This window comes from Vanellus vanellus, assembly GCF_965231255.1.
Source record: "Vanellus vanellus genome assembly, chromosome: 2".
NCBI lineage: Eukaryota > Metazoa > Chordata > Aves > Charadriiformes > Charadriidae > Vanellus > Vanellus vanellus.
In genome coordinates this window covers 30,628,637-30,636,121 of record NC_138906.1, presented here as the reverse complement: position 1 = coordinate 30,636,121, position 7,485 = coordinate 30,628,637, and positions in this window count along the sequence as shown.

Sequence of the window (7,485 nt, the reverse complement as noted above, 5' to 3'; positions counted from 1 at the left end):
TGGGTTTGACCATGCTTCTTTCATCAATAATATCTAGTCTTATACTTTCTCTTAATTTTAAGCATAGGAATATCCTTTGTCACTGTTAGAATTACTTCTGGATTCATTAAGCACATACAACTGGTTATGTAGATATACACTTAAGAATTGGCATGAGGTGGCTGAATCTTAAAAAGTTAATTCGGGATACAAAACATTCACATCTGGTCTGACTGTGTCATAAACATATGCACCTTAAGAATGGATACAGTACTGCCTGTACATCTCTGTTTTAGTTTCTTGACTAATTAATGTTTCTATTATACTGTAAAGTTATCTGTTGGAGAGATCTGAATTCATGCTGGGGTACTGGGAGATATTAAGAAGATTTCCATATTTGTAAGTTGGTCACAGTGAAGCGGAGGATGTCAGGACTGAACAGAGGGCAGCTATGATAGCTATGCCTGGCAAACTCAGTCAGGGATTGAGACAATTGTTATCATCAGCCAGGATGGCAGTTAGTTTGGATATTTTGGCTAAAAAAGTCAGAATGATTTTTTCCATCCAGGTCACTGGCCTCAGAAAGCTTTTTTATTGAATTTACAAGTTTTCAACATGTATTTTGGCAATTGCATCAGAGGTTTGGGATTATTTTATGACTTTCCTGTTGAGTTCCTATAAATGGGGAAATTAAAACAACCAATAGCTAAAGAATGTTAATTCTTGGCTGCTCTATTTGAGGAAACTATTTATAATTTGGGAGGTACATAAAATCTTTAGATTGTTCATTTATTTGGCATTCAAACTTCTGTAATCATCTTTTACCACAAAACTTTTTGTGATGATTCTAATTTGCTTGCACAGTCACTTGAGATCTCAGTTATTCTTAAAACAAATACATTAAGCAGCTTGGAAGATAAGAGGCATTATTGTCATGAGCAAGTCAAGCCATTAAATCAACATCAGGTTAGCAAGGAAGGTGTGATGTTTGTGATGACATTAAGATGAGAAGGAAAGTAATGACAATCTGAACAGTGACTGCATAAACAATTCTTATTGTATACACTGTACTTAGGAAACCAATACAAATTTAATGTAATCAGTGATAAAAATGCAAACAAAAACAAATAATAAAAAAACTCAGATGTACTTCTACAGAAATAGAACATGAATGCTGAAGCAGATTGTGTGAACAGTAAGATTCTAGTGCCCTATTTAGTAAAGATTTATATTATTTTCTTTAAATAGAGCTCTCTAGAATAACTGTAGATATTTTATGTAGGAACTCTGTTGACAGATTTCTTCTTTACAGATTTCCATGCAACAAGGAATTTGACAATTTTAAGGTGAAAGTGTGTAGATGAATGAGTAGAAGAGTGACCCCAGGAGAAAGAATTTTTGAGTTTAATCTTTCTCTGCTACTGGTTTGCTCTTTTCTTCGGCAGATCATGGTGGAATATAATCCAGAGCACCAAGGTATCGAGTTTTTAAGCAGCAAAGGCTACAAACCCCTTTTAGTTTTAGTGAGCATTGGGTGCTCGAATGGTCAGGTCTGGTGAAACACACTTGATTGGAAAAGGCAGGTTCTTAGAATATTGCTGGAAATATTATATGTTGGATGGCAATGCTGGATAATTATCCTCCCTCTACCTCTATTCATCCAACCATAAAACATTTACATGGAGTCAGAACATTTGAATGGTGACTACAATACACCAATTGACTTGTGTTCAGTCGCTAGAGTGCAGCAGCGATTTCAGCTGACTTCTAACATAACCTAGAGGAAAAAAATGGGAACTGATAGAATTACACTACTGTAAAACAGTTCAGAAGATACAATTGCTTGGGAATTTTCTGACAATGTTTCCCATTGTTTGAAATGACAAGTTATTGAAAGTGATTGTTTGGGAGTTTTTTGGTATATTAACCTAACAGTTTTAAAGCAACTTTCACTTAGGAGGTGTTCAGGCCAAAATGTATTTTCTAGTCAAAATCACAGCTATGCTGAGCATAAATATTTAAATGCTATGATTAGATGTTGATAGCCTAAATCCTACTCCTCCTTATGTTTTGTATGGAACAGGTAAAATTTATAATTGGGCCTCACAAAGAATGAGTGGGTGCCATAATCACTTGCATATACAGTCTGCTACTCCTATTGGAATTTTTCTTTTTTTGTATGTAAAAAAAAATATAGTTCTGGTCTTTATTTTAACAGAATATTGTTGGGTTGAGATTCTTTTTCTCTTGAGTGTTTAATAGTATACATAAAGTAGAAAAGTGACAAGTTGTAAGGCATTCTGCAGAATAGTTGGGTTGTTGGCTAACCGAGGTTCAACTCTGCTCTAATGTGTAGGAAAAATTCTATCCTATCCCAAACAAATGTCTTAAAAACTATCAAGGCAATATGATCTTGTTTCCTAAAACCATTCATGCGTTATGGTTCATCTGACAAAAATATAATTACCCAAAATACATCAGAAGCTAGGAGAAAGTTTTAGCCCAAATGGTCAAATCGTCATATTTACATCTTTTTGTTCTGAAACTTACCAGTGAAGAGACTACATTTTTCACTGCAACTTTGCTCAATTTTTCTCACATCTAATTTAGGCTGTTAATCCTTTCTTAAGTCTTTCACTCTGATTTCCTCTTTTCTATCTTAGACAGGTTGGAGGTCAAGAGAAAAAATCTCGAGGTGACCTACTGTATAGCAGTATACCTGTACAGGTGAAATTTCCACCAGTGTAGTTAGTAACATCACAGCAATCTCCCAGCATAGATGTTCTGTGCAGTTGTAATGTGGGACTTCAGTTGCTGATTTAATCTTAAGTGACATTGATATAGCTATTCTATTGCAAATTGTCCTAATGCAAACATGCCTTAAATTTGTCACATCAGTCAGCAGTTTCTGCAAGTTGAAAAGACATCCTTGGGATGGCTTAAAAAAGGAAAAGTAATCATTTGCCAAGACTTAACGGCTATTCTGGTGGCCCAGATCAAGGTGACAAAACAAATGTTCCGAGAATAGGCCTTTACCTAAAGTTGAAGGTAAAAGTAAATATTGTGAAGAAATAATTTTGCAGTTAAGAACCAGCTCACTCTATAGTCTTTCATGCTAAGACGGAGTACCGGCATTTCTTTTAAAAATTAAAATCTGAATATTGGGTCCACACTATTCGGAGCTCAAGGACTTGTCATTTGAAGTAGATTTGATTGATCTGCCCAAAACAAATACACTTTTCTGACAAAGTGCTAATAAACCCCTTCTGGCAGTTGCAGAGTGCTTCTTTCAAGATCTTACTGTTTGTTTTTTGAAGTGATGAAATTTATAGAGAATTGTTATAAGGTTCTAATTGAATTTCACAGGAGTAGCCCTGGTGTGACCCAAAATGGGGGGAAAAAAATCCTCAAAGCTAGTCTCTGTGGGACCAATGATTAAAATCACTAAATGGGAAAGAGATGTCCAAGCTAGAAATAATCAACATGAGAGTTGATGAAGATTTTGAGATAAATTAAGGTTGATAATGTCTACAAGATATAAGGCGGATGAAAAGATTCACAACAGAAAAGTGTTTATTAAAACACCTTTTAAGACACTTTGGGAAATAACAAAAGCTGCCTTTAAGGTTTCCTATTAAAGTAAAGACTGGGTGAAATAGATAATTTAGCCACCTGCAGCTTTAACAGAACTTTTTGCTTAGCTCTTATTGCAAGGTTTAGTTGACTTTGAAGAAGTTTAACAATCATTGTCATAAGGCTTTTTATGAAGTTGGTGACTAAAGAGCTACTTAAATCCTATTTTCAATAACTTTAAACAGGTATGAAGTGAGGTAGCAAACTCTCCTGGTTTTGTGAGAGCAATATATGAGTCTCAGACTAGCTTTCTGATCAAGCTAGATAAAGGTATGAAAGATAACTTGGACATTTCTTAGGTTGTATGTAGACTTCTCCTAGTTATTGGAGATCTATCATTTCGGTTCCTGGTCCATGACATGGCCCTTGCTATATTGTAAGTCCATGCTGGAGTGTTATCTAAACATAGGATAACTTTTTCCTCCCTCTTGCCTTTCTTGGGCACATGAAGAGTGAACACAACTGACTGTGCTAGCTCAAAGAGTAGGTGGGAGACAAGTTCTTTGCCACACCTAGTAAAGATTTTAAATTTTTATTGGAACTGGAAAGCATTTATAAATAAGGCAAAGTCAGTGCTGAAGTCTGGAATGATTATCTATTATTGGAACAATGATGGTCTCTGTGAGTCACCTTCTCCTGTGAGGTGTCTGCTGTACTAGGTGTTGGACAACTGGCAAGCAGCCTGAGCTATGCATTTCCTTGTGACTGGTACAAAAGTCTTTAACTCCTCTAATGTAATTTCAATATACAAAATGCTTTATTCCCACTTTCCATTTTGGTTAACAAAGAGGACACAGTGGAAGGTATTTCTTGGTGCCTAGCACTAACTGAAATATGAGGTATTGCAAAGAATTAGCTGTCTGCAGAGTTGAGTAACATGATTAATATAGCCTGGGAAAACAGGCAAACAACAAAGTGAGAGGTAACGTGCATTGGTTGCCACATTTTGCTAAGCTGACAGGAGGTGAACTAGCTTTGAGGCTGAGTAGCAGGAACTAGAGTGGGTACAATTCTCACCAATGTACTTAATCAGCTTCCAGGCATGAGCTGGCTTGTGTCCTATTAGTTCAGGGTATGGCTAAAGCTGGTGCCGCTCTGTGCCATTAAGTATGCCTAACAAACCCATTGCTTATTAGTTATCTTGTTATACATCAACTATGTAAGACAATTATATTAAACCATTATCAGTGTAACCTTTCTATCAGCCTCTGGTCAACTGTACATTTTTGGTGCAGTCTTTACTACCGTCATTCAGTCCTTGACTTAAGGGTTCAGCAGCTGCAGTACTCCGTTTTCAAGTCTGCCTCTTAAATTAGCTGGAAATTCATACTGGTGTAGAGATGGTGTCTGACTTTCTGAGCTACAAAGAGAGACATATGTTCTTTTAAGTCTGCAGGTTTTGCCTGGTGGTTTCTGACAGTAAATGGAGGAATTTGGTTTTCATCTGCAACACCCTCATATTTCTTGGGCCATAAAATAGGGCTTGCTGATTTGAAAAACTGATTTTGGATTTTGTTCTTAAGATTGGCAAAGGAAATAGCTTATGTATGCTGACCTTTATGACAGCCTGTGAAGCCTCTGCATTTGAGCTGATGCCTGAGAAAAGCTGAGGTGAAGAGATGGCACAGGAATGGATTTTTCACTCTAGGAAAATAAGCTTTGTGTGTGACAAAGTGGAAAATGTATGCTTTTGAGCAGCAAATGCCTGTTCGTTTGCTTTTTCTGCTACTGTTAGGCTTCAGTCTAATTACTTTGTCAAGGGCAGCTAGACCCTAGGACCTTCATCCTAATGTTTGATAGGCTGACATAAATAAAACAAGTAACTACACCATTTTGTTAATGCTGTATTCTCCAGTATTCTCTTAAGCTTTGTCATGTCTCTAAGTTTTCTACTTCAACAGCCACAGACTATCACCACTTATCATCTCAATTTGCAATCACACCTACTGAAGCCAGGCGACTGGGGGAGGCTAGAGGGGTAAGCTTGCTGTACTTTCAGCATCCCTCACCTTCATTTCACTACTTTATGTAGCTCTCCTCCGCTCTGCCCCTGACAGTGCAGCATCAGTGAAGCTAAATATGTGACTGCATAAACCTAATTGGTGATTTAAATATTTAACTATTTCACTACACTTTGCAGCACTTTTATGGAAATGCTGTAGTTTTTTGAAGTGAAATGTAATATGCTATTTCTGTGTGTGTTTTGGCAGATGGCAATATAAATCACAATCCAATGCTGCTGAATCGAGATGCATAAATATTGTGGGTATAGCTATGTTTCCATTACTCACATTGTGAAGCTAAAAGCCTTCTTTAGCAATTTGGTTGTCTTATAAACCAAGAAAGTAAATCTGATTTGAATTAATTAATGAAATACTAAATTAATTTAAATACTTTTTGACATTAAGAAAGTATGCTAATTGATGGTTAATTTTCTCTTTATATCTTGTTTCATGTCAGTTAGATACCCACATTTCATTGCTAATGGTATATTAATTTTAAATGTATTGTTGATTCAATTTTGAGGATATTATGATAGCAACTGAATTTTCTTGTGAATGGATTAAGTCATAAAAAGGGTCCTTGTAGTAGTCAATTGATTCTTACTGTACAATAAATGCCTGTTAACTGAAATGCAAATGAAATACTTATTTGCAAAACATAATACAAAGCATTAAGTATAAAAAAGATGGGCTACATTATAGACTCAATGTGGAATGAAAAATAGGCAGCTTCAGAGCATGTTACATATCCTTAGCAACCTGCTAAAATATGACATGGGAAACAGTTTACACTTGAGCAGTTATCTGATAAGAACCAGCGCTCACAGTGAACATACTGCAGTATGTGTACACAGATAGTGTATATATACTAGAGCACGTGTACAGACCAACAGAAGGGCATAGTATATGTCTATATATACATAATAAAACAAAAGTTTATAATATGTATGAAAATTCAGTAGGCATGTAAAAAATAGCAATGGCAGATAATAGAGGATTTGAATAAAGAATGTTTTGTCTACCTTTACAGTGATGCAATTTTCCTGTAAAGTCAATGGAAGTATACTGAAATGCAGATGATGTAATACAGTTGTGAATTAAGTCAAAGCATTATTGATGATTGGGATTTATTGCTTTCCCACTCATTTAATGCAAATAAAATTAATACAAATTATCAGACTTTTAAATATTTTCACTTATTCAGCTTGTTTTTTCTGCCTTTTTGGACTCAAAGAATGTCTTCTGTTCCTTTGACATATCGGGAGAAAGGGTGTATCCCCTCTTTTTGAGATGTGTTGAAAACGACGTATCTGCAGTGATTATTTGATAGGTAGCAAGAGACTGTACATATGAGGGAGTTGAATGAAAGTTATTTTAAGTCCCCCTAGACTACATAAGCAGCCATTTAAGGAAAGTTTCCAAAGTAGGCTGACATCTTTGATTATCCAGCTTTTTGAGCCGAGCCAAGTTCTCAGCTGTCATAAATCAGCATAGCCCCTCTGAAACACAGTGCATTGTTGACTTTCATCAGCTGCAGACCTGGACCTGCAAGATCCATGGGTTTCTGCTTTATATATATATATATATTTGTTCCAGCTGTTAAATCAAGGGGAAAAATAGCATCTTTTGTTGCCCTGTTTTTCTGTCTGATTCTTTGTCTCCAAATAAATGAAAATAAGGTCTTGTAACAGAAAGTAAGTAGTCATAACTAGAGGTGGTGCTACCCACTTTGCTGCTACAATATTCAATATTCTTCACTGAAAAGGTGGAAATTATAGCCACTGATTATTTGTTAAGAAATAATCAGAGGAATTCTGAATGGCTGGTTATATTTAGGAGGAGATAACAGCCTTTTATAAAAAATTAGAGC